General features: G+C 39.2%; 1 pseudogene; it reads left to right on the forward strand.

Moving 5' to 3' along the window:
• Positions 1-13427: 13427 nt before the first annotated feature.
• LOC101090866 lies at positions 13428-17174 on the forward strand (annotated as a pseudogene).
• The last annotated feature ends 10091 nt before the right edge of the window (positions 17175-27265 follow it).

Consider the following 27265-nt stretch of genomic DNA (forward strand, 5'->3'; position numbering starts at 1 on the left):
AGAAATCAAAATCACAATGAGATACCATCTCACACTGTCCAAATGGCTAGAATTAACAAGGAGGCAATAGATGTTGGTGAGGATATAGAGAAAGGGGAATTCTCTTACACCGTTGGTGGGAATGCAAACTGGTGCAGCCACTCCGGAAAACACTAAGGAGATTCCTCAAAAAGTTAAAAATAAAAATACCCTGTGACCCAGCAATTGTACTATTAGGTACTTACACAAAGAACACACAAATACTGTTTCAAAGGGGCACATGCACCCCAATGTTTATATCAGCACTATAAACAGTAGCTAAATTATGGAAACAGCCCAAATGTCCATTAGCTAATGAATGGATAAAGAAGTTGTGGTATATACACACAATGGATTATTATTCGGCCATCAAAAAGAATGAAATCTTGCCATTTGTAATGACATGGATGGAGCTAAATAAGTCAGTCAGAGAAAGACAATTACCATATAATTTCACTCATATGTAGAATGTAAGAAACAAAACAGATGAATGTAGGAGAAAAAAAGATGGTGACAAACCATAAGGGGGACTTATAACTATAGAGAACAAACTGAGTGTTGCTAGAGGGGAGGTGGCGGGGGATGGGCTAAATGGGTGATGGGTATTGAGGAGGGCACTTGTGATGAGCACTGGGTGATACATATATATAAATGATCAATCATTAAATTCTACTCCCAAAACTAATATTACACTATATGTTAACTAACTAGAATTTAAAAACTTGAAACATCAAAAAACACACAAAAAATGGTATGACTCATAAATAAAACTGCTAAAATTTTTTTAAAAAGAAAAAAGAGTAGATACAATTTAGACCCTGAAACCATGCCAATAAACTTTGCACTCTTAAAAGTTAGGTAAGTTATAATTTATTTCTAAAAATATCTGAAGTTAACTAGTATTTAAAAAATTTTTTTTATAATTACTTATTTTTGAGAGAGCACAAGTGGGGGAGGAGCAGAGAGAGAACGAGACATAGGATCTGAAGCAGGCTCCAGGCTTTGAGCTGTCAGCACAGAGACCGATGTGGGGCTCAAATCCACAAACCGTGAGATCATGACCTGAGCCGAAATCAGACACTTAACCTACTGAGCCACCCAGGCGCCCCTGAAGTTATCTAGTATTTTCATCCACTTCTCAAACCCAAGAATCTAACTACACATCAAGTATGGGTTGATATCTATTTTCCAACACCTTGGGTTTTTTTGTCACCAAGGTATCTGACTATAGTATTCTAAATTGAAAGTGCCCTCATTACATTGAAATTATCTCTCTATTGTTTAACGGCATCTATTGTTGCTGGATAGAAATCTGCTTGGTTTAATGTTTAATTACCATTTTTACCATTACTGGTAAAATCTGTCTTTTCTCCCAGTACCTGACACAAGTGTCTCATAATTCTTGATTTTTCCTAGTTTAACTATGATGGGTCTAAGTGTGAATATGTTTTCAATAATCCTTCTTGGTTCTTAGAGTTCACTTTCAATTTGAGGATGCATGTCTTTATTCAATTTTCAAAAATTCTTAATTTTTTTCTCTTTCTTACTTTTTTGTGATTCTATTATTTCCTTTTGGAAGTCTTATTTGCCTTTTAGTCTACCCTATATATTTCTTAAAATATATTTTTTTGTCTAAATTAGGGCGCATTTGAGAGTTAAAAGGAATGCTGCTGATAATTACATCATTTAACATTTTTTTCAGATTTTATTCCTTATGCTGTGATCTTGGTGAATCCTCAGTAATACTTTCCAATTTATTATTTTCCCTTTTATTGTTCCAAAGTTTACCAAATGCTTAGAATTTTTATTTCAAGCAATAGATTTTTAATTTCCAATGTCTAGTCCTTCTACTTTTAACTTATCTGACTTGTTTCATTCTGGTTTTTTACTGTCCTTATATAATTTTTTACATTATATATATATATATAATTGTTATATATATATATATATATATATGTAATATATATATATATATATATATATAATTTTAATCCTTAAGCATTCGAAGCATGTGTTTTCTAAAGCTTTGGCTGGATAGTTTCATAAAATTTCACCTGGAATGAAATTTTGTTACAATTGTTGATTTTTGGCTAGGTCACATTCATAGCATTAGAATTCTCCTTGTTTTGAAATTTTGTTTTGCAGCCTCATTTTGAATGAGATATCCATCCCTCTTTCTTCTTTTTCCTCACACTTCTCTGTCCAGTGGTTTTGGAGCTTTGTTCTCTCAACTTCCTGAACCTCAGCTTTAGCCCAGATACTGTACACAATTGCAGAACACCTGCCTGTGGTCTCAGTAGGGACAGGACATCAGGCATCTGGCCATGGGCATTTGGCCCAGTTCCTTAGGTGCATGGAGTGTTTGGTCCTCCTGCTTTTGAAGCAGTCTACAGTCATCACCCCAGGTAGTGGGGGGCTGCATACTTCCAACCTCCGTTCACCAGAAGGAGCCTCACCTTGCTCCTGTTTTCAAACCTGGCTCCAGTCTTCGGATTTCCATGGAACACCTTCAGTTTGCCTTCACTGAACTGCCAGCGGCCACTGCCTGCTTCAGGACTAGAGCCCAGCATGCCTGTGACCTCGGATCTACCCGGCTCTGCGTTTTTCTTCTATTTCTGTACACAGCAATGCTTAACAGGTTTTGAACCTGTGTTTTAGGTGTTTCCTTTTATATCTTTATATACTTTTGCTATGTATTGGATCCAGGGGGTACATTAAAGCAGGAACTAACTGTTCTATTGTGACCAGAGTAGATATAATTTTAAAATAAAGAAGTACATTGTATTTTTCTTAAGCTAAAACAGGTGATGGTAAAATATCCAGATTTACCAAATTTGGAGGACATTCAGAGGTATGTGTTCTTTGTGTCTCTGAAACATTTTTATAAATGTGCAAAAATGGTAGTACTAAATGGGATGAACAGAACCTTTTGTCCATTGGATTGTTTAAAATATTTTTTGCCAAACTGCAGTTATTTCTTTCCTAAATTATATCATATGGAAATCCTTTCTATTAGCAGAAGCACTTTCTGGTACTATAGGACATTGTGACTTGTCTATTTTGAAATGAGGCCTATATTACTCAGAAAGACAAAAGATTAAATTTTCCATGGAAAATAATTATGGACTCTGCAGAAAAAAAAAAAAAAGAAGGACAGAGGAAAAAGCACATTCACTCCAGTGTTTTGAATAGTGCCTGGCCCTTAGTAAATACTTGTGGAAAAAATGAAAGGATCTGAGACTCACACCATCGCTGGTTAGCACTATGGAGTCAAGGGATTCGGGTAGGGAACACAGCGTGGATAGGACAGAGATGAGCACAGCATCAGGGCTCACAGATCTAAGGTAATGGATCAGGTAAAAGGGAGAGGTGAAGTGAAGCACAAAGTTAGTATAATTGTCAGGGTGTTTGTTGTTTTATAACCTGGTTGTAAAAAACAGTGATTTTTTTATTTTGACATTTTTATGTGGTTGTGAGTTTTCTGAGTCACATCAAAACCATTATGTCAACTCAGCCATGTCTAAATGTCCTGCTTCCCATTTTGAGCCTATTTTCCTGAGCTCTACTCGTCACTCAGAGATGAGGAGACAGGCCACAGTGTGAGGTTATATATAGATATCCTCCATACTGCGAAGGGAACACATTTAGAGGGAAGAAGTACATGAGTCATCCCCGGCTGCAGTCTCCGGACTGTGGAACCTAAATAGAAGGTCCATTCAAGGCTATACTGGAATGAATAGCAGTTTCTAGCAACACAGCTTTACCAATCTTTATCTCAGCCAAGCCCCTATAGGACAAACAAGAGAATAGGTTGGATCTTAAGGAATCAGCCAGGAGTGACTATGGTTGAGTCACGGTAGCCTCAGCTCCCACTCTGCTACCATCTTAGCCCCTGTGCACAACAGCAGTGGGGTTTCGGCTTCTGAACTGCTTATGTGGGAAACAGGTAAGGACCTCTCTTGGAATTACTTACTCCCAAGGCCCATTCCCAAGAGAAGAACTCTTCAATAACTACTGACTCAACTACTTTATCATATTAAAGGAAACTACAGTGTGTGAAAATATTTTAATGCACAGGTCTCATTTAGCAGTACAAAGTTTTCTCCCCATCATTGTATATTCTAAGTGACAACATACTCCACAGCTGAACACAAATATGTTCCGTTTAATTCTTCCCAGGTTGACACTTGCTCTCAACTTATTAGCCAAAGACTGATGATGATAGTCAAGAGAACTTTGAGCAATCTCCTGAATAGGTGGAGAAACCAGTTCCAGCAGGTTAAAATGACTCCTACTTCTTAGACTGGTTTCTAGGGACTCAGAATCTATATAAACACTGTGAGGAAGTTGGACCAAGACTAAATCAATCAGAATTAAAGACTGTACAAGAAAGACGGGGAGGGGAGTTACACCATAAATTCTCATGTCTCTTGGCTTTATCACCACAGTATTTCAAAAGGGTCATAGTTGCGGGGCACCTGGATGTCTCAGTCGGTTGAGTGACTTCGGCTCAGGTCATGATCTCATGGTTCATGGGTTTGAGCCCCATGTCGGCTCTGTGCTGACAGCTCAGAGCCTGGAGCCTGCTTTGGATTCTGTGTCTTCCTCTCTCTCTGCCCCTCTCCATCCCCCTCTTTCTCAAAAATAAAAATGAAACCTTAAAAAAATTTTTTTTAAAAGGGGTCACAGTTGCTTCTTTAATTTGTGTCATTGAAAAGGATCAGCCAGGGCAATGGTTTATTCATCCCTGTGATTCATATATTATCTCAACAGGGAGGCAAAGCATTTATGTTTGTTTAGTGCTTTGTGCATGGGATTTTCCTTCCACTATCTCAGCTTTCCCTCACATTTTCCCACACAGCTTATCATTTTACATATAAGGAAATTACAGATGGGAGGTACATAACTTGGCCAAGGCCATCAGCTTTAAGTATGAGAGCTAGTACTGAAACTCAGGAAGGCCATATAGTATAATGGGTAAGAGGGTGGAATGTTGAACCCAGCTTTCCATTTAGTCACTTCTGTCTGGCTTTTGTCAAGCTACTCAACCTACCTGTGCCTCAGTTAACTCAGTTTTAAGTTGGAAATAATAATCATACCTCCTCCTGAAGTTGTTATAAGTTAAGAATTTATAGCATAGTTTGACACGTAGTCATTTTTGCTTATAATTGGTGGGAGTATAAATGGGTATTTCCTCTTTGGGAAGGCAATTTGGTATTTGCTTAAATGGGAAGTCTAATACATAATCATTATTATGGTTGTTAAAATTGAAATATGATTGAGAAATATATGAAAAAACTTATCCTCCAGATATACTCACACACATGCATAAAAGTATTTATACAGGATGTTCATTTTGGCACCATTAGTAATAGCAAAAATTGGGAAAACAGAAACGTTAATTAGGAACAGATTATATTAAGATACGCAAAATGTACTATATGACCTCCAAGGTATATTGCTAACTGAAAGAAAAGGTGGCATATTATTTGCACAATTCTGCCATTTGGATTTGAGTGTGTGTAATACAATATCAATACTTATATGTACATTAAGTATATCTTGAATTATATACAAGAAACTCTTTACCATTGGTAGGCTTTGGAAAAAGAGGTTGAAGAGTTAATTTTTTATGCAATTTTTTAAATACAATGGAACTAATTTTTAAAAATACTACAGTATTGCATTACTAAACAAATGAGAATTATTAGTTACTCATGTGCAGTTGGATTGACTTAATCCCCCAATCTTGGTAGGCAAGACCCTTTTAGTGAAATGTAGGGGCTTGTAAGAACCAGACTGTCCACGTAAAGCAGCTATAATCAATTCTGAGATCCAGAGGATGCCTCTGAGTATCAAAGAAAGACTGGAGCTCACTATACTTTTGTCAGCACAATTAGGATTTAAAATAAACATCTAGCATCTGTATTTCTTTCATATCTTATGACTCTCCTATCTAAATTCTACTATTTCTTCTGCCTCATCTCTGTATTAGTCGGCTCAGACTGCTATAACAAAATATCATGACTGGATGGCTTAAACAGCAGGAATTTATTTCTCACAGTTCTGGAGACTAGCAAGTCCAAGATTGAGGAGCTGGCTGATTTAGTTTCCTGAATTCTCTGGTGAGGGCCTTTTTTCTGTCTTGCAGATGGCTGCCTTCTCACTGTTTCACATGGGGTGGGATTAGAGGAAGCTCTCTCACATCTCTTCTTCTAAGGGCACTAATCACATCAAGCGGCCACACACCCTTGTGACCTCATCTAACCTTGATTACTCACCAAGAGTCACATCTCCAAATACCATCATATTAGGAGTTAGAGCTTCAATATGTGAATTTTGTGGGGACACAATTCAGTCTATAGCACTTTTACTTGAGCTAAAATATTAAGCTTATTAAGTTTTATAGTAGGATACTGTCTTATCAGCTTATTGTTTTCTAAAATTTATGGAATTTCCTTAATCAGCCATACGGAATGCCTGTAATCCAGGTCAATTGCCTAGAGCACATACTCTTAAACAATATGTACTTAAATGGTGCATACTGAAACTCTGGTAGAGAAGTGGGTAAGACAGATTGTCTCGGGTTATGCATCTATTCACTACTGTATATACTCCAAATTCTCCTAATGTCTTTTCCTTAAAAAGGTCTTCCCTGACACTAGATGGAAAGAAGAGGACATCCTCCACCCCTTTAACTCTTGATAGGTCTAAGAAGAAAACACTGCTATCACAATTTGTAACTATTTTATTTTTGTATCTTTTTTACTTTATTTTATGACTCCTGTACAAACTGTAAGCTCCATGAAGGCCGGGACTATGCCTATTTTGTTCACAAGTGTGTCCCCAAGCCAGCACAAACACTCGCTAAATATGAACCAATGTTCTTGGATCAAGTTAGATCATAAGAAGGCTACATTTTCAGACAGTGACATGTCATTGCTTTTGTAGAACTGTCTCTCAGTTGTTGGCCATGGATTTTTATCTTGGGTTACTTTCAAAACTAACCACGTAAATTTAGCTATTCATTGTGAAACCAATATTGATGTTGTTTTTGATATTCTATTCCTGCTATTGTCACACAGGAGACAGGTTTCTCCCAGGAAACTTTTATCCCCCAAACATTTATAGGTGATTATTTTACATTATAAATTATAAAACACTCATTAAATATAATTAAGTTTCCATCCTTATCATGGCTAGGAGAAAACGCCAGGTTTTATGCTCAAACATAGCCACCCTGTGGACTCTTATTGTAGGCTTCCCTCTCCCACTTTAGGTACTGTTTTATGAGTCTTATTGTAAATAACTCCTCCTTTGAATAATTCATCTCAAATGAAATAAAATGTAAGTACACTACATTGATGAAAGTAAGTTATATTATATTGGTTTTATTTGTGTTATCATTTTCCCATTTTACTAGGTTTCTGCTGCTAAGATTTGGGTCCATGACATATTTTGGTTTCTGGCTCAATACTATCAGCATCTGGTATCCCTTTGTCCTTACTCTTTTCTCTATTTTCTCCTGTTCCCTCCCACCAAAATGCTGTTACCAAAGACATCTTTCTTTCCCATTATGCCACTGTGGCTGCCACCTCCTCTATCATGAACTGTCCCATAAGATCCTACAGTGTACCATGTGCACTTGCTTCCTTGGGGTGTGCCTGCTCTTCTTTGTCCTATTTCTAGAGTTCTCTTGGTTTCATCTTCTCTACAATACCTCTAAGGCTCCCGTAACACAAACTGTTACCCATAGAAAATCCACGTCATTTATTTCTTCTATAATAACCCTTGAAATCCATTTACTGATAAAAATAATTTTAAACCTTAGGAATAATACTCATCTATCACTATCCAGATTTTCTATATTCATAGATTAGATTATAATTATAGTGCTTTATTTCATTAGTTCTATTGATAAATAGTCCTATGTAATTGTAAATCAAGAACTAGAAGTAGTCCCTTAACCATCTCTTATCCAAACCAAAACTATATATTATTTGATATGTAGTATATATATACTATATAGCACAAAGACACATGCATATACACTTTCCTCAAAATCCTCTCAGAATGACATAAAATAATAAATTTACCAAAAGACAAAATGATGAGAGGGAATTAGAAAACTGGGAAAACATACTGTTAATCTGGCAACTGATTAACTACTTTTCTGTTAAGTATAAGGTAAGAATTCAAGTCTGAGAAGAACTAAGTTTGAATCTTTCACATTAAGCTTCCTCATGTGTACAGGTAGTAAAATGAATTATAATTGAGCATAGTGTTCCAAATTCATTACTTAGAACATAACATAGCAGGTACTAAATTGAATTGAAGAATGAAACTAAAGAAGATATCATAGGAAGATAAACTAGAATCTTGTAAAATTAAAGACCCTGTTTTTCATATAAATTGTTTAGTTGAAGTTGCTTAACTAGGAGTGTGGAAGAAAATGGCAAAGTGTCTTTACTTTAGACATGGTTGTATTCACTAACATGCTTCAACCTGGTAATAAATCAGTCTGGGAACCTTTTACATGAAGGGATGTCAGTATAAATTAGCTTTTACATTTTATCATAAGTAGTATCATCATAAAATATTTAATCAAGACACTAAAGCTGTCAAAGTAGGTAGATAATTTGAGACCTGGTATGTTAAAAAAAAAATCCAATTCTTTAATGTCGGGATTTTTCCTAGTTATATAAATTTTGATCTGTGACTTTACCAGAACTTGCCACAGTAACAACAATTACAAATTATAACTATAACAAATGTTTGGCAATCAGAGATGCTAATTAAATACTTTGGTTAGAAACTAACAAGAACAGACTGAATTTAAGGAAAATAAACACCAAAATGCTTTGTCCTATTTTGTTCTGCAATAACAACAAAATATTCTTACTATATAGATGGTTTTTTCTATTCTTTCTTTTTTATTTAGGTTATCTTTCCATATATTTTTCAATTGTTTCATGGATTTGGATAATAATAATAATAATAATAATAATAAAAATAATAATAATAATGGTAATTTGACTTTACCTACAAGATCAACATGGATCTTTTCCACACTCTTCTTAGGCAGGGAGAGAGGAAACAGATAAAGAAATTGAAACCTAGAAAGGTCAATGGGTGTCCCTTCTGCCCTGGCTTCATATATTCAAAAGGCAACAAGTGCTCATCTTTTGGCTGCTTGTCAGCCATCTTGCTTGCCTCTTTCTAGTGGAGGATCCTTGTTTTCCTTTTCACTGGCTCTTTGACTCACAGCCTGCACCAGTTAACTGTTTCCTGCCTGGGGCTCTTCTTGCCTTCTTCTATGACTGTTTCAGCTCTGCATTTCTGAGTATGATCTTCGACTTTAATATTTGTTCTTTGCCTCCATACAACCACAGAGGCCCTGAAAGCCACTTCCTGCCATCTGCCCAAGTTCCTTGAGCCTGTGTCAGCCAGGTCAGCTCTCCAACCATGAAAGGAAGATCAGATTTCCTGCCATGGAGCAATGAAATCTGGATGATAATGCCATTGAAAGCACTTTTGGAAAATGCCATTAAAATTGTTGAAAATGACAGCCATCACAAATTCTTGACTATTTTCAGTCATTACCAGCCTGACTACATTGATCAAACAAACATATTGTGAAGGTAGATACGTGAATTCCTCTTACTTTTTAAAACTGAAGTGGGGCGCCTGGGTGGCGCAATCGGTTAAGCGTCCGACTTCAGCCAGGTCACGATCTCGCGGTTCGGGAGTTCGAGCCCCGCGTCGGGCTCTGGGCTGATGATGGCTCAGAGCCTGGAGCCTGTTTCCGATTCTGTGTCTCCCTCTCTCTCTGCCCCTCCCCCGTTCATGCTCTGTCTCTCTCTGTCCCAAAAATAAATAAACGTTGAAAAAAAAAAAAATAAAAAAATAAAAAAATAAAAAAATAAAACTGAAGTAATAAATTCCCCAGGTATAGACTTCAAACATCTGTTGACTTAATTAGAGAAGAAATGCTTCATGGATGAATTCTTTTCTTAAACTTGGTTGTCTTTTCAACAGATGATACGGCTAAAACAATAGGTATGGAGCAGGTGTGGGGTAGTCTAAGTCCTAGCTCGCGTTTGGCAAAATTCTGACTACAGAGTGAAGTCATTAAAGATGTTGTCAGTGAGATTGATGATGTTACACATTTTGAACCGGTCCTTGACAAATTATATAAAATGCACACTTCTTCTCCAAAGACACATCATGAAATGTAGCAAATTGTAACACATAATACACCCTTTTTTCAGGGGCAAGGATTTTATTAGTTAACTGAGGCACATTCAGATTGAGTGAAGACAGGTTCTGAAATAATTCTACTAAAATATGTCATTGTAAATGGTTCAGAGTCAAATGGAAAGAGAAGCATGAATGATTTAAAAGGGGGTGTTTAGCACACAATCCTCCTCCAGAGTATGATTCCCCTTCCATGTTGGAGTGGGGAAGGGAGGCCTTGCAGAAACAGGTCCCAAGGGTTGTGAGATCATGGATAATAAACCTGCCTCCAGGGTGCCTGCCAGTCCATGTGTTGATCTGAGTTTCTTAAGCAGGAGTGATATGCCTTGTCATGTGAAGAAATCAGAGGCATATCTTCCCAGATGGATTGGGTCACATTTTACCTCCTCTGCCTCCAACAGTTGGTGACTTAAAATATTATTTTGTATTAAAAGAGAAAGAGAGGAGCGCCGGGTTGGCTCAGTTAAGCATCCAATTTCAGCTCAGGTTATGATCTTATGGTTCGTGAGTTCAAGTCCTGCATCCGGCTCTGTGCTGACAGTTCAGAGCCTGGAGCCTGCTTTGGATTCTGTGTCTCCCTCTATCTCTGCCTCTCTCCCACTCACACTCTGTCTCTCTCTCTCTCTCTCTCTCGCTCTCTCAAAAATAAATAAACATTAAAAAATTTTAAAAGAGAAACAGATATATGATATATAATTTTAAGTTTCCATGTACTTTTATTTTTATTTTATTTTTTTTTAATTTTTTTTTCAACGTTTATTTATTTTTGGGACAGAGAGAGACAGAGCATGAACGGGGGAGGGGCAGAGAGAGAGGGAGACACAGAATCTGAAACAGGCTCCAGGCCCTGAGCCATCAGCCCAGAGCCTGACGCGGGGCTCAAACTCACGGAGTGCAAGATCGTGACCTGGCTGAAGTCGGACGCTTAACCGACTGCGCCACCCAGGCGCCCCTCCATGTACTTTTAAAATAAAGAATAATAGGGGCGCCTGGGTGGCTCAGTCGGTTCAGTGTCTGACTTTGGCTCGGGTCATGATCTCATGGTTCGAGGGTTCAAGAGTTCAAGTCCCGCATCAGGCTCTGTGCTGACAGCTCAGAGCCTGGACCCTGCTTTGGATTCTGTGTCTCCTTCTCTCTATGCCCCTCCCCTGCTCATACTCTGTCTCTCAAAAATAAATAAACATTAAAAAAAATTTTAATTAAAAAACTAAAGAATAATATTCAAAGAAATCTTGTGCTTGCATTGATTGACCATCTCTTCAACTAACGGGATGCATTTACCTTTGATTTAAGGATACCTATACAGACATGCTGAAAAAGAATGGAAAGATATTAAAAAAAAAACTGTGTATCTACATATGGAGTCAGAATGGACAGGTAAAGAACAACCTTAGGAAGACTGGAGCAACTCTAGAAACCAAGGCTGAAATCCACGCAAGTCTGAATAAATAAGCTAGTTCTCTTCCTTATTTCCTACCTGCCTCTTTTCCATAGAACTAAAGCAGAAAGTCATTGAGTCTCAGGATTCAGAGAGACTTTTTAGAGCCATTGAATCCAATCTTATTACATAAACATTCCACAAGAGTCTTAAGAAGTGGTTTTCAAGTGTCTTCTGGAATACTTTCAAAGACAAAGAACTCATTACTATTTAAGGAAGCTCTTTCTACCTTCCAGGAAAGGGAATTATTTAGAAATACAGGGTCCATTGAACACTGGTTTCTAAAGTCAGATAGCAAGAAGGAAAATGGGCCTAAGAAATCTATTTATCCTGCCTTCTCATTCAGTGCTTTATTCACAAAACTTTAGTAGAAATACTTGATTATAAATTGGTCTAAAGGAAACTGACTTGGCAGCTGTAAGGGAGGTCCTAATTCAAGCCAGAGAGAAAAGAACAGATGACATCATAGGAAGTTATGAAATCTAATTCAGCAGAGAAACAGTCAGAGTATTGACCACAACCTCAGACAACTCACTCCACTAGTGGCTCATAGGGCTTTTTTACTGAAGAATATTTCCTCCTTTGTTCCTCATTTTCCTCTCCTGGGTTCAAGAGTTTGCAGGTGTCCCAGATACACACCATTACCTTGTTGGTGGTGGGGGGTAATATTTTGAAGTTATTGTCCTATTTTTGAATCAACAAAATTAAAGAATCTACACTAAATCACAAGCAATTCTGGCATTCTACAGAAAATTCTACAAAAAAACAAAAATTACAGTGATTCTATAATTACCCTCAATTCTAGAGAGTAAACTGCATGTCACTTTCAAGTAAAAAAAAAAAAAAGGAACTTAGGACATCATTTTGAAGTGATAAAAGCATTGCACTTATAATTAAGCCATGGATTCTTCTCTCTTATCAAGCACAGAACTTCTTATAAACATTTTATTTGTATTTTATACATTTGTTTCATAATATCCACCACTCTAGGATATCATCACCAGTCCCTTTTAATGCCATATTAACTGGAAGTCTATACAAAGATAGGATATGTATGAAAGCCAACCAAATTTGGGGATCTACAGACTGACATTTAGCTCCTACTCACCACCAACTAACATGAAGGCTTATAGAGGAATGTGCCTGGGCCACGAATATGCATAGAATTCTCCATCAAATCTCTTCCTATTAGTGACACCATGAGGAAAATCATCCTATTCAAACAATAGCAGAAGAAATTCTAGTGATCCAAACCTTTTTAAAGCATGACTAGACATCCTAGGATAAGGAGACATGTGAGGAATACCACCAGCATTAAAGAGAACAAGCAAGGCCAACATACAAAACACTGACTTGAGGAATTAATAATAATCTGAGGTATAAACTATCTTGAATTTACGTATACTGAGTTCTCCATTCTAACAGCCTTAAGAGGTAGATAGTGTATTACCTCATTTTATGGAAGAAGAAATTAAGGTACGGTGCAGCCACAGGCCTGGCTACACATGCAGGGAACAGTCTGTTCCTTCTATGAAGTGTCCCCTGTGCGAACCCCTAGGCCCACCTGGCTAGAGTGGCTCCAGCATGTCTAAGAGAAAAGAATTCAGAATGGAATTCAATCATCTCAGCTTCGAAACGGAAAGCTGAAAGCTACTGGGAATGAGAAAGCTAAGATAATGCTTAAAGCAGAAAATTTTTTTAAATCAAATTATTAGCAGAAAAAGATAGTCTTTTCTACAACCAAAAAAAAGAGACTATTATTGAGCACATTGTAGTGGAAGAATTGGAATATGAATTATTGGCAGGAAACTAGGAAGAGCAAAAATCTAGCAACAATTGGCCAAAATGCATAATAATGTAAAGAGACTCCAGCATTAGTGAAAAGAAGTGAAAATTACACGTAATTTTATTGAAAGCTCAGAGAAATAATGCAAACCATTGAAAATGCAATGAACACTCTTAAATAAGAGCAGAGGTTGATATATGAAGAGCTTATTAAAGAAGAAAAAACAACCAATGACTTGAGTGCCATATCCAGAAAAACTGACACACAGGCTTTGGATCACTCAGAAACACAGAGTTTTCACAGCCACGTCCAGAAAAGTTCCTGTAGACAAAGTACCATCACATGCTTTCAAGAGAAGTGCAGATTCTGAAAAATTCTTTCAGCAAACCGGAGGATGACATGGGCACTGGACAATTATGATTACCAGAACTTTGTAAAAGTGAGAAACAAACATAAACAGAAGCCAACATTAAAGGGAGAAGTTCCTTTTTTTTAAAATTTTTTAAATGTTTTTATTTGCAAGAGAGAGAGAGAGAGAGAGATAGCACATGAGCAGGGGAGGGGGAGAGAGAGAAAGAGAGAGAGACAGAGAGAGAGAGAGAGAGAGAGAGAGAGACAGAGAGAGAGAGAATCTGAAGCAGTCTCCAGGCTCTGAGCTATCAGCACAGAGCCTGATGCGGGGCTTGAACTCATGAGATATGAGATCATGACCTGAGCTGAGGTCGGACGCTTAATTGACTGAGCCACCCAGACTCCCCTGGGAGAAGTTCTTAGAACACTACCCTGGAAGAACATAGTATGAAGTGTAACAGCAGAAGAAAATTATAGAAAAATTCTGTTTCTAGAAGAAAGAGAAATAAAGTCTGTTAAGAACTGTAAAACTAAGCGGTGCCTGGGTAGCTCAGTTGGTTAAGCATCCGATTCTTGATTTCAGCTCAGGTCATGATCTCATGATTTGTGGGCTCCAGCCCCATGTCAGGCTTTGGGCTTACAGCACAGAGCCTGCTTGGCATTCTCTCTCTCCCTCTCTCTCTACCCCTCCCCGGCTCACTCTCTCTGTCTCTCAAAATAAATAAACTTAAAAAAAAAAAAGAACTGGAAAACAAACTGGAAAAGTGCAAAAAGGTAGGGAGTTTCCAAGTTAAAGACAGATGATATACTTCTGCTTGTTCGTGATAAACAAGAAGATGATGAAAGTAAAAAGAGGAACAAAGAAGAAACAAATTTCCAGTTGAAGCTTGCAAAAAACAGGAACAGGAAAGTATATAAATGTCAATGAAATACATTTTTCATGTTTAAAAGAAGTTAAGAGAATGAGAAAAATGTAGCAGAAAGAGCATGGATGCTTATTTAAACTAAAGTTACTAGTAGAAAGTTACACCCAGGAGAAGAAAAAATAGGAAGACTTTTGAGGCTTGAAAAGGAGATATGGGCAAAGGCAGAAAAAAGGAAAACTGCTGCCAGGTTTCAAGAAAGAGATTTACGTAAACTTGAATAAAAATTTCTAGATAGGCAGGGTGCCTGGGTAACTCAGTCAGTTGAGTGTTCCACTCTTGATTTAGGTTCAGTTCATGATCTCAGGGTTGTAGGATCGAGCCCCATGTCAGCCTCTGCACTGAGTGTGAAGCCTGCTTTGGATTCTCTCTCCCTCGGTCCCTCTCCCCACTCACGCGTGCTCGCTCTCTCTCTCTCTCTCTCTCTCTCTCTCTCTCTCTCTCTCTCAAATACGAGAAAGAAAGAAAGAGAAAGAAAGAAAAGAAGAAAGGAAGAAAGGAAGAAAGGAACAAAGGAAGAAAGGAAGAAAGGAAGAGAAAGAAAGAAAGATCTAGATAGGCAAAGGAAGAGGAGAGGGCAGAAAACCAAGAAGACTGGAAAAATTAATAGTGAAAACATGCTAGTAGATATCCCTCTAGGCTTTACAAACTTATCAAAGTTTGGAAAGAATGGACCAGATATATAGGACCAAGTTCTGGGACACTTCTGCCTATTCCCCACTGGGCACAGGATACTGTGAGAAAGGAATAAACAAAGACCCAGAAAGAGCTCCTAAGTGTTAAAAATGCGAATAAGTTCTGGCACAAAAACAGACACTCAGATCAATGGAACGAAATAGAGAACCAAGAACTGGACCCACAAATATATGGCCAACTTATCTTTGACAAAGCAGGAAAGAATATCCAATGGAATAAAGACAGTCTCTTCAGCAAGTGGTGCTGGGAAAACTGGACAATGACATGAAGAAAAATGAACCTCGACCACTTTCTTACACCATACACAAAAATAAACTCAAAATGGATGAAAGACCTCAGTGTAAGACAGGAAGCCATCAAAATCCTCGAGAAGAGAGCAGGCAAAAACCCCTTTGATCTTGGCTGCAGCAACTTCTTACTCAACACGTCTTCGGAGGCAAGGGAAACAAAAGCAAAAAATGAACAATTGGGACCTCATCAAAATAAAAAATCTTCTGTACGAGTGAAGGAAACAATCAGCAAAACTAAAAGGCAACTGGCAGAATGGGACAAGATATTTGCAAACGATATAACAGCTAAAGGGTTAGTATCCAAAATCTATAAAGAACTTATCAAACTCAACACCCAAAAACAAGTAATCCAGTGAAGAAATGGGCAAAAGACATGAATAGACACTTCTCCAAAGAAGACGTCCAGATGGCCAACCGACACATGAAAAAATGCTCAACATCACTCATCATCAGGGAAATACAAATCAAAACCACAATGAGGTATGACCTCACACCTGTCAGAATGGCTGACATTAACAACTCAGGCAACAACAGATGTTGGCCAGGATGCGGAGAAAGAGGATCTCTTTTGCATTGTTGGTGGCAATGCAAGCTGGTGCAGCCACTCTGGAACACACTATGGACGTGCCTTAAAAAAATAAAAATAGAACTACCCTACAACCCAGCAATTGCACTACTAGGCATTTATCCAAGGGACACAGGTGTGCTGTTTCAAAGGGGCACATGCACCCCAATGTTTATAGCAGTACTATCCACAACAGCCAAAGTATGGAAAGAGCCCAAATGCCCATCAATGGATGAATGGATAAAGAAGATGTGGTATATATATACAATGGAGTATTACTCAGCAATCAAAAATAATGAAATCTTGCCATTTGCAACAGCGTGGATGGCACTGGAGGGTATGATGCTAAGCGAAATTAGCCAGAGAAAGACAAGTATCATATGACTTCACTCATATGAGGACTTTAAGATACAAAACAGATGAACGTAAGGGAAGGGAAGCAAAAATAATATAAAAACATGGAGGGGGACAACATAAGAGACTCTTAAATATGGAGAACAAACACAGGGTTACTAGAGGGGTTGTGGGAGGGAAGGTGGGCTAAATGGGTAAGGGGCACTAAGGAATCTACTCCTAAAATCATTGTTGCACGATATGCTAACTTGGATGTAAATTAAAATAAATAAATAAATAAATAATAAATAAATAAATAAATAACATCAGATAAGAAGACATACAACAGAAAATAAACATAACAATCTCGTGCACGTAAAAAAAATGCGAATAAGTTCAATAAAACAATATAAGGACCAGAAAACTATTTCCCAGAGCTACCAAGATAGTGAGTAGTTTCAGGGGATTCCGTTTACGCATTCAGTCATCGGCGGTGACTGAATCCAGCAGTTACTAGAGCCGTTCCCATGGTTAGGGAGTCAGGTTGCTACTGCTGCAAAGGGCCTGCAGTGACAGCTCCCTCTGGTCCCTGAGGTCACCTAAGAACACAACCTGACAGCACCTTGCCTGCTCCCCTGCAGCACCTTTTGCCTCCTACTCTGGGGATTCCTTGTTGTTGCTGAGGAACTCCTTGACACCAACAACTATACAACCTGCAATTATTGAGGGGTTACCCCACGGAACAGTCCTTGACCAAAAGGAGAGGGGACTGGGCAAACACTCTTTCCCTTCAGAGGGACTGTGTGGAGATGCATGCCTTTCAGTTTCTTTTCTGAAGCTATGCTGTGGGACCTAGGACCCAGCACTCGGCTTTCATGAAGCTGTGGCCTTCTCGGTAATACTTTTTCCTCTCTTGCCTCACACCTGTTGCTCTCACTCCTGGTTCTCTGGTGCTGCACTCCCAGTAGTAAGATTTTACCTCAGGTGCTGTCTTCTAGAAAATCCAGTCCAACACAACATAGTCTTCGAGAAGGGCAGAATCGGTCCTGAGATGTTACAGCCATGACCACTCTTCCCAGAAGAAGCTGCATCTCGTGGGATCTCGGGAGTTCTTCTGAGGTAGGCTGGGGAGTCCTGGGATGAGAAACACCTGAGTGCTGGGTGCCAGAGGCACCTGAGCTCCTCTGTAAGGCATCTGGCTCAAGCCACCTATCAGCCAAACCCCAGTGCTCCGGGAAGCATTGGCTCCCCCTGCCCCTTCAGAGTCACAGTGCAGTGGGCCTTGCCCCAGGGGCCTGGCCATTTGTGGGGAATGGGCTCTTGCCCAAAGGTGGTGCAGGAGCCAACCACTGAGGCCAGACGTATGGCAGCAACTATACATATGTGGGCTGCAAATCCATAGATTTCCAGGAAGGCTCACCATGTACCCAGACAAGGAATGAAAAAAGACCATTTCTTAGACATATCAGCATGACATTTCAAAGCAATAAATAAACAAAAGATTATAAAAGCTTCAATGGAAAAAAAAATAATACATCATTTACAAAGGAACAAGAGTCAATCTGGCATAGCACCCCTAGAGGCTAGAAACAGGGGAGAAATGCCTTCAAAGATTACAATCAGCCAAACTCCCAGCCAGGGTGAAAGCGAAACAAAACAAAGAAACAATTCAGATGTGCAAAGAATTAGATAATTTACGCCATACACATCTTTTTAAAAGAAGTTACCCAAGAATGTATTCCAGGAAAACAGGTATATTCAAGAAAAAGGAAGACAGACTGAGAGGACAGTGATTTCAAGTTGGAGGGGCAAAAAAGAGTTCTAGGATAACAGATAAGCGGACTGCTAAAAACAAAACCAGCCAGACTGGAATAGGAGAACGGAAGTCTGGGGGGAAAAGGGAGCCACACGGGCTGGTATGATGTAAAGTCTGAAAATGTGAAGAAGCTGGTCAAGGCAAATGCCACAAGAAATCAAGAAAGCAATTTGAAATTCTAGGCAAAATACCTAAGAAAGTCATGACCTAAAAATGAAGGAGATTATGATGTTACATAATTTTAAGTAATTGGGGAGTATAAGAAAAATTAATCCATTTGACCTTGATGCTTGGAATTGTCCAGCAATGGCATACGGGTCAGGAAATCAGGGAAGGAAGTGTAATTCCAGCCCACTATTTGGCAACATTGTAATTTCCTTCCCAGTAGGGGATGTTTACAGAGTAGCAATAATAGAATGCTATTTGTTGGTTTCCATGTTTTAGCATGAATGTATATATAAAGCAAGAGAGGTTTGGTTACAGTGGAACGGATAAAATGTAATGATAAACTCTGAGTGTAGTTGATAGAAGACAGGAGGTAGAAGGAAGAGGGATGGTAGGAGTGTTCATATTCTTATCTCACAGAATGGGGAAATAAGAAATACTCTTGAAGGTGTATGGAAAATTCAGCCGCAAGAGTCAGATGACTTTGGCATTAGAGTGCAATGAAAAGTGAAGAGCAAAACCTAGGACAGAATCCTAAAGAATATCAAAAGTTAAAAAGGGGCTCCTGGGTGGCTCAGTCAGTTAAGTGTCTGACTTCGGCTTAGGTCATGATCTCACAATTCGTGAGCTCGAGTCTAGCATTGGGCTGTCTGCTGTCAGCACAAAGCCTGCTTCAATCCTCTGTCCTCCTCTCTCTCATCCACCCACCCCTCAAAAATAAATAAACATTAAAAAAAAACACAGGTAGCACAGTAAGGACACTGTGAAGGCACAAAAAGGGAAGCAGAAGAGCAAAGGAAGAAGGTGAAGGAAAGGAAGCTTTGGGGAGAGGAGGAACTCAACTGTAACAAATGCTGCTGAGGTCCAGCAAGATAAGGACTGGGTGTGTCCTTTGGATTTGGCCGCAGGGTGAAGAATAATGGGAGCTGTAGCCGGGAAACAGCGTGTTGACTAAGAAAGTGAGGCACAGGTGCAGCAGGTTTGGGTGATGCTGAAGTTTGGGAGTGAAGGAAAGTAAAAGGGTAGCAATCAGTGACACTGGATCATAGGACCATTTTGGAGTTGTCAGATATAGAGGGAGATGGACACTTTCAAATGCCGATAGGAAGATGGCGGTGGAGAGGGAGGGGTGAAGCCGGAAGGATGTGGGCTGATGGACTCCAGAGACCAGAGAACAAAGTCCACAGGAAAGGGCACTTCCTCCTTTGCAGCAGGAGGATGGAGGGATCGGCTGATGTAATTACAGTGAGATGTGCAGCAGCAGGAATTTGGGGAAGTTCCTGTCTGACAGCTTCTGATTCCTCTATGAAGGAAGAGGCCTGCCCAGGTCTGCTGAAAGAGAACAAACAAGCAGATTAGGGCTTGCTTTATTGCGTGACTTTTTCTTCAGCACTCAGCAGTCTAGGGTGAGGCAAGGCAGGTGGAGAGCTGAGTCCATTCAAGAATGGGGTTTTGCCAGGTGGGTGTAAGAGGCAAATAGATACTTTCTGGGAGCACAAATGGGGGAAGGCAGGGGCAGGCCAATTAGCAAAAGACTAATTGTCAAAAGCTAATTCTGCAAATAGTGAAAAGAACTTCAATTATGTACTGAAATAAACTTTTTTTTAAATGGAAAGCAGGAAACAAGAGGGCTATAAGATGCAATTTGAATAATGAGTCTAACACAAATGATGTTTACATTTAGGACTTATTAACCTAACTGGGGCTGGAGGAAAGCTCTGAGTGCTTTCAGGGGCAATGGAAAAATTCCAGAATGTAGGGTTTCTCTGCTACTTAAGCTCAGTCTTAGCAGACAATCGAGAAGCATCCCAGAGAGATAGGCCCAGCCCACCTCGTGTTTAGGTGCCAGTTAGGGCAGGAAACATCTGATTGTAAATTTCTATGGAACTGTTCCACTGTGATGGGAAAGATGCATGCAAATGTGGACCATTCTGGAAAAGGGCTTGATATTCCTGAAGGCAGCCAACTGGGCATTGTGTTTCCCTGGCCTCAGCTCTGCTCAGCTTTTCTGGAATGGCATTTTGGCAGCTCAAGTCCCTTCCTTCATCAGGCATCTGTGGGACTTCAGTGATGGTACTGGCTCAGGAAGAGAGCCCTGCCAGGTGATGGGGAAATCCAGTCCAATGGCACAATCTTTTTGCAATGACTGAAAGAGCTGCTTTTGACTCAGGTCCGCTCAGAAGGTCTAGCAGTCGGGATTCTGTGGCGTGAAGACAAAGAGCTCCCCATATTAGGGTATGTTGGGAGATACGAGGCATTTCTGAAGGAGACTGAGATGCGAAGTGTTTGGGCACTGTTGCTATATACCCCATAAAATAGACCTGACCAAGGTCTATTATTAGAGACTAGTTTCAGCCTCTTCTCTTTGCTGCTGTTGCCTGCAAGCTCAGAAGCATCACTTAGCAATACACTGACACATGCTTTTTGTGCCAGAGGAGGCTGAGAGGAGAAGGAAAGTGGGGACTGTGTCTGAGTGACCCTGGCTGACAGAAATCCCAGGGGAGAGTATGTGACAGCTTTAGCTTTGTGCTTCATACTGGAATGATTGCTTGGTTTGGACTGCATCATCACTCCTTTGCACTCTCAAGGACATACAGAGATGCACATTCCTTTGTTCATTTATTTATTTGAACATTTGTTTAGGATTTTTATGTGCCATGCACTGTGCTAGAAATCAGAGATGGAAATCCTAATGAAAACAACATCCTTATTCATGAGGGTTCAGGGTCTGTTTCCTTCTTTTTCCTCTGAAATCCCCACAGCACATTACTTGGGTCTCCTTTGAGACTTTCATTTCCCCTCACTTTGAGCAATAGTTATTTATTTAAATGTCATCCCCTTTTATACTTCTGGCTAGATTTTGCAAAATGGCTGTGGTGCATCTATTTGACCTGCAGATTTGTTTTTTTTTTCCTTTTACCTCACATAGAACTTAAAAAAAACCCTAGAATTAGTTACCAGCTATAAAATTTAGAAGAATTCACCTAAAAATGTGGATTTATAAGTTCTCTTAAAATATCAGAAGATCTGTAGCCCTGGGTACAGTTTCCCACATCCGAAACTGGGTCGTAGCTGCACTTTAATGAGCCTGCACTTTCCAGGACACCCAGTCACTTTGCCTACTTGTAGTGCCTTTTTTGCCTCTGGAAATCTTGAGACTAGTTAGGAAAATATGATGGTAGACTAAGTGTGAGTCAGTAAGAACTTGGATCTGCTCCAAGTGGTGGCTGGGGAAAAAACAAGGAAAGAACACAAGAAAGAAAATGTAAAGGAAGAATGTTCAAGATTTAGTGACCAATGCAGTACGGCTTGAGGAGTTTTGACCCAGAGTGGTCAGCAGAGTGATGATGTTTATGATAAGCATGGTTGGTGGCCAGATGCTTTTTACCAGATGGTGCATGTATCCTGCAGCTGCTTTGAGAGTTGGCTGGTAATGACTTGTAGTTGCCCCCTCCCCCAGAAAATTGCCATCTACTGAAGGAATGAGAACACAAACACTGAGAGGTTACACATCGCACTCTCTGGGGGAAAGAGCACACAGTCGGTGATTCATTGACAAGGATGTACAAAAGACAATCCTTCTTGCTTCATGGTGGAATCAGCTCAGTGGTACAATTTATGCTTCACAGTTCCCCACAGATCAGGCTGAAGCTGGATTCCAGTTGGGACCACTGCCTTATTTAGTTTCCTTCTCCTCCATAGGTCACTTGCTTGGCTCCTTTTATCCTGAGAGTGCTCTCTCAATAAATCATGAACACAAGAATCTCAGTGAATCTTGTATTCTTGGGAACGCAGGCTTAGATAGTGTTCATAACAGAATTATGTAGTTTAAAACCTGGGAAATGGCTGATGGTGGGGAGATAAGGTCTAGGAGCTCCTCCCTGTAGGGATTCTTTTATAATCATGGTTTTATCTCTAGCTCCCAGCACAAGGCCTGGCAAATACATTGTGCAGCAAATTTTATTTTGTTTGTCAAATGGATTTGATTTGGAGTCTATTGAGTTCGAAGGAGCAGCAGGACATTCAGTGTGAGATATGGTACACGGGCACAGGAAAAGGATTGTGGCAGCATATTTTAGACTTTCACAGGGAAAGAAACAATTCAAGAAAGAGGCAGTAATTAGTGTCAAGTCCAAATAAAGTCTTGAGTCTTTTCAACGTAAAGCAGCCAATATTTGTCTTTATTTCAATTAGGTACATAACTCCAATTACTCTAAATCAATGATTACAGTCCTTTAGTAATGTTTGGGCAAAATTCCAATTAGTGAGTTTTGCTCCCTACTAGTAAGTAGGTCCAGTGGAAAAGATTAACATTTGATTGGGGGAGTACTTGTGGATTTTGTTTATTTCTTCTGTATTCTATTGCCAAACAATTGAGCGAGCCACCTGAGATTCTTTTAGGACAAGGGAGTGTGCAAAATAAATAAAATAATCAAGTGTTTGTTGTACTTACCCTTAAGAGATTTATGCCTGTCTCTCTTCACTACATCGATTATGTTTTTTAAAAATAGAAATTAAAGAAAAACAGATAAGAGCATTCAGATATCCCAAAGATGACACTATTTATCTTTTCAAATACAAGTCTCCAGTAACCCAAGAAGAGTGGTTTTGAATGCTTTACATCTTGGTTGTCTAATTTCATCCCATAAACTGTAATTATAGCTCTTTATAACATGCTAAATAATTCCTCCCCTACTGGATGTTTATACCTTTCAAATATTTATAGATTGTCATCACTCCTTAGTCATCTCTTTGCAAAGTTGCACATATTTTGTTCCTATAATGTTTTTCATAAATCAATTTCCTCAATACTAAGCTGCTTTTCTTAGTTCTCCATTCAATTTGTCTCCATCTTTTTAATATAGTGCTAATCAAAGTTAAATGAGATATTTTGGGCTCAATTTATCCTAAGGCTGTTTGAGAGGGTTTCAAATTTCCTCACCTGGATTAGAGTTCCTCATTTATATATAGCTCAGAATAGTGCTGACTTTATCGGTGTTTTTATCATTTTACTTTGAAGAGTCATAACTAATTTCCCATGTAATGGCACTCAAAAATCTTTGTGCCATTACTGTTTCTTCACTGATCATTGAATATGCAGGAATTAAATGAGTTCAGAATAAATTTCTATAATTTGCTTCTTATGATGCAATATTGAATCACAGTTCCAGCTTCTTAATATCCATAAACTATTATTATTTCTCATTGTCCTTCCAAATCAGTAATATCTGGAAACTTAAAAAAATATTCCTTTCATTCTAGATTGTTAAGAAAGATATTAAATTCTTCCTTGCAACTGCATTTTTAGTCTTTCAACATAATGATTTCTTTTCAACCAATGTTTCAGTTGCCCTGGCTGTGTCATTATTATGATAATTTATTAAGACAATTCCCTTTGCTAATTATATCTTAAGCATATCCTCCTGCTGATGGGATACTATACATACACCCTGAGTGTAACAGATGTATAAAAATAATATGAAATGCTCAATATTATCTTCTTCAAGTAACATCATTCCTCAACAACCATTTCCTATATTTATATATTTCAAGTTTTAAAACATTTTCACTTCCCTTTTTCAGGTTAAAAGCCTCATGAGTGACCTGGGTCACTCAGTCAGTTAAGCCTCTGACTTCGGCTCAGGTCATGATCTCCCAGTTCATGGGTTTGAGCCCAGCGTCCAGCTCTGTGCTGACAGCTCAGAGCCTGGAGCCTGCTTTGGATTCTGTGTCTCCCTTGCTCTCTGCCCCTCCCCCACTCATGTTCTGTCTCTGTCTCTCTCTCTCTCTCTCTCAAAATAATAAATAAGCATTTAAAAGTTAAAAAAAAGCCTCATGGGGCACCTGGATGTGTCAGTTGGTTAAGCATCCAACTCTTGGTTTTGGCTCAGGTCATGATCTCATGGTTTGTGAGTTCAAAGCCCCACATCGGGTTCTGCACTGACAGCTTGGAGTCTGGTTGGGATTTTCCATCTCCCTCTCTCTCTGCCCCTCCCCTGCTCACTCGTGCTCTCTCAAAAATAAATAAATAAACATTAAAAAAAAAAAATAAAAGCCTCATATGAGTTCCTAGTGCCACATGGGTAATAACGTGGGTGTGGCCCCTGAAGGGCCCACTCACTCTGACCCCACTCCACCTCCCTGTTCTCAGCTCTTTTCACTCAGCCTCCAGAGCCCTATGCTCCACCACACACAATGGATTTCTTTGAAGACTTTAGAAGGATCTCCACAGAATTCATTCTTCCCTCTCCCAGTACTTATTACCTTAATTTGTACCTCTATAACAGCCTTTGTTTCACTCAAAGCTTTACTGTTATTTGTTTGTATACATTGTTGTCTCCCACACATCATTCTGTGAGTTTTATTTTTCCCTGCCTAGTGCCTCATAGAAGAAGTACTGAAAAATTGTTGAATAATGGCGACTCCAGATTTTCTACCTAGGGTTTTGGGTCATAGTCTAGTTGGGGGGGGGGGGATGTTGGAAACTAGAAGACCTGTCCTGAAGCTGTGTTGGTAGAGCAAACACATGGCATTTACTTAGATTGCTTATTTGGAAATGACTCTGGATGACTCGATAGAGGTCATAGGGGGTTACAAACCTCTGTGCACCCCTTGATGTTGGAAACAATCAGGGAGGAAGGAAATGAGGACAGTAAGGCTCAGAATGGTGAAAGGACTTGCAGAAGTCACCCTGTGATAGACTGGATTAAAAATCATGGGCTTGGGTTTTCACTCTTGCTTGTGTTCCCATGATTCATTATTCTGTTTTACTTGGGTGTTTCTCTTAATGCCTAATTCCTGACTCATAATGACATCTGACAGAACAGATGACATTTTTCTACCCTCATGTAATCTGTTTGGAAGATAGAATCACCTTGTACCATCCTGACCCCATATTAATCAGTGTCTAGTCAGGAAAACAGAAACCACTCTAGGTTCTTCAAACAGAGAGGCTTTATACAAGGCATTGGTTTCAATGGTGTAGGAAAACCTGAGGGAGCAAAAGGCAGAAGGTGGGGTAACCAAGAGTTAGTGATTGTAAGAAGTCACCACCAGCCCTGGCTGGAGGAACACAAGGAAAGACACAGTGTTGCCAGACCCAGGATGATTCTCACAGTGGGCGTTGCTGGAGGACAGAAGCCACACCACTGGCAAATCCATTGTCATTGCTGCTGCAGCTGCTGAAGGCCATGGAGGGCACAGCCAGCTGGCTTCATGGCTGCTTTTGTGCTGCTTTCACTGTGAACAGTGCCATCAGCCCCAGTCCACAAGGCCAAAAGGCCATTGAAGCCTGAGACCATCCACTGCTGTCAAAAACAGAATTTGTTTAGAAAAATAAAAATAAAATTTCCCTTTTCCTTCAGCTTTCCGATCTTCTGCTAGTGCCTCTTTTTGGAAGAAGTGATCCAGAAGTCATCTGGCTAAGAAATCAGGGAAATTTAATTTTCAGTGTTTCAGGCCTAGAATGTGAGAAGATAGAAAAGAAACTAACAAAGATGGGGAAATGAATGTCACACACCCCTAATTCCACCAAATCTTTGGCATAAGTCCAATCTTCTACTCTCCCACACATGAAATAATAGCAGCTTAAATTTAAATATTAATGCAACAAACTTTATAACCTGGTAAAAGTAGTTTTGGCATGTACAAAATTTCCAGTTATTTCTTTAGATCAGTGTTTTCTACAATGTATTCTACAGAATACATCCTGAAGAAAGATCTATTGGTCCCATGAGTTTGAGAAACTCTGCACTTTATACTCACCCTTGGAATTGCATACTTCATTTAGTACACGACGGTCTCTGAGAAATGTATCAGTCTTAATCGAATTTGACATTTTTGACTTTGTAATTGCTATGCATTAGTGGCAAAAATTGTCACAGTCTCTGCCACCTGGAGTTTAGGAGAGAGATGCAGGGAATAAAGTAAGCAGAGAAATCGTGTGTGTATGTGTGCGTGTGTGCGTGCGCATGTATATGTAATTTAGGTCAGGGTTATGAACGAAACAAATAGGATGCAGTAATAGAAAATAATACAAAGGGTGATAGACCGAATTAGCTGGTATGTTTGGTGCAGATGCAGAGGAAGTGACATTCTGGCTGAGACCTTAAAGAGCAGGTAAAGAGCAGGTGGAATCAGTCATAATGCAGAGTATGCCACCACAGGGCCACTAAATAGCCTATGGATCATCCCCGTCAGCAAATTTCTCTGGAACCCTAGTAAAATCTGTTCAGAAATTGAGAATAAGCATTCGAAACATTTATAGTAATTTGATAGACCACCTTTATGTCTGTTAAATCTAAAAATAAAACATATCTCTTTAAACATTTTTTCTAGTTAATTTTTATGCTATTTTAGAAAGTATAATTCCGTGATAGATTGAAGAAAAGATCTGATCCTTTACTGCAGATAATTTGAGAAACGCTGTGGCAGAAGTAAACTTCGGTTACAAAATCTCTAAAGAAGGAAGTGATGGCTGAGTTTGAGCAACTGACAAGAGGCTCATGTCTGGAAGTGTAGTTGTGTGTAGAGCTTTGAGGACAGAAAAAAAAAATAAAGTGACTTGATTTTAAGTGCAGTGGGAAGCTACTGAAGAATTTTTAAAAATTTAAACAGATGTGTGATAC

This window comes from Felis catus, chromosome B2, assembly GCF_018350175.1.
Source record: "Felis catus isolate Fca126 chromosome B2, F.catus_Fca126_mat1.0, whole genome shotgun sequence".
NCBI lineage: Eukaryota > Metazoa > Chordata > Mammalia > Carnivora > Felidae > Felis > Felis catus.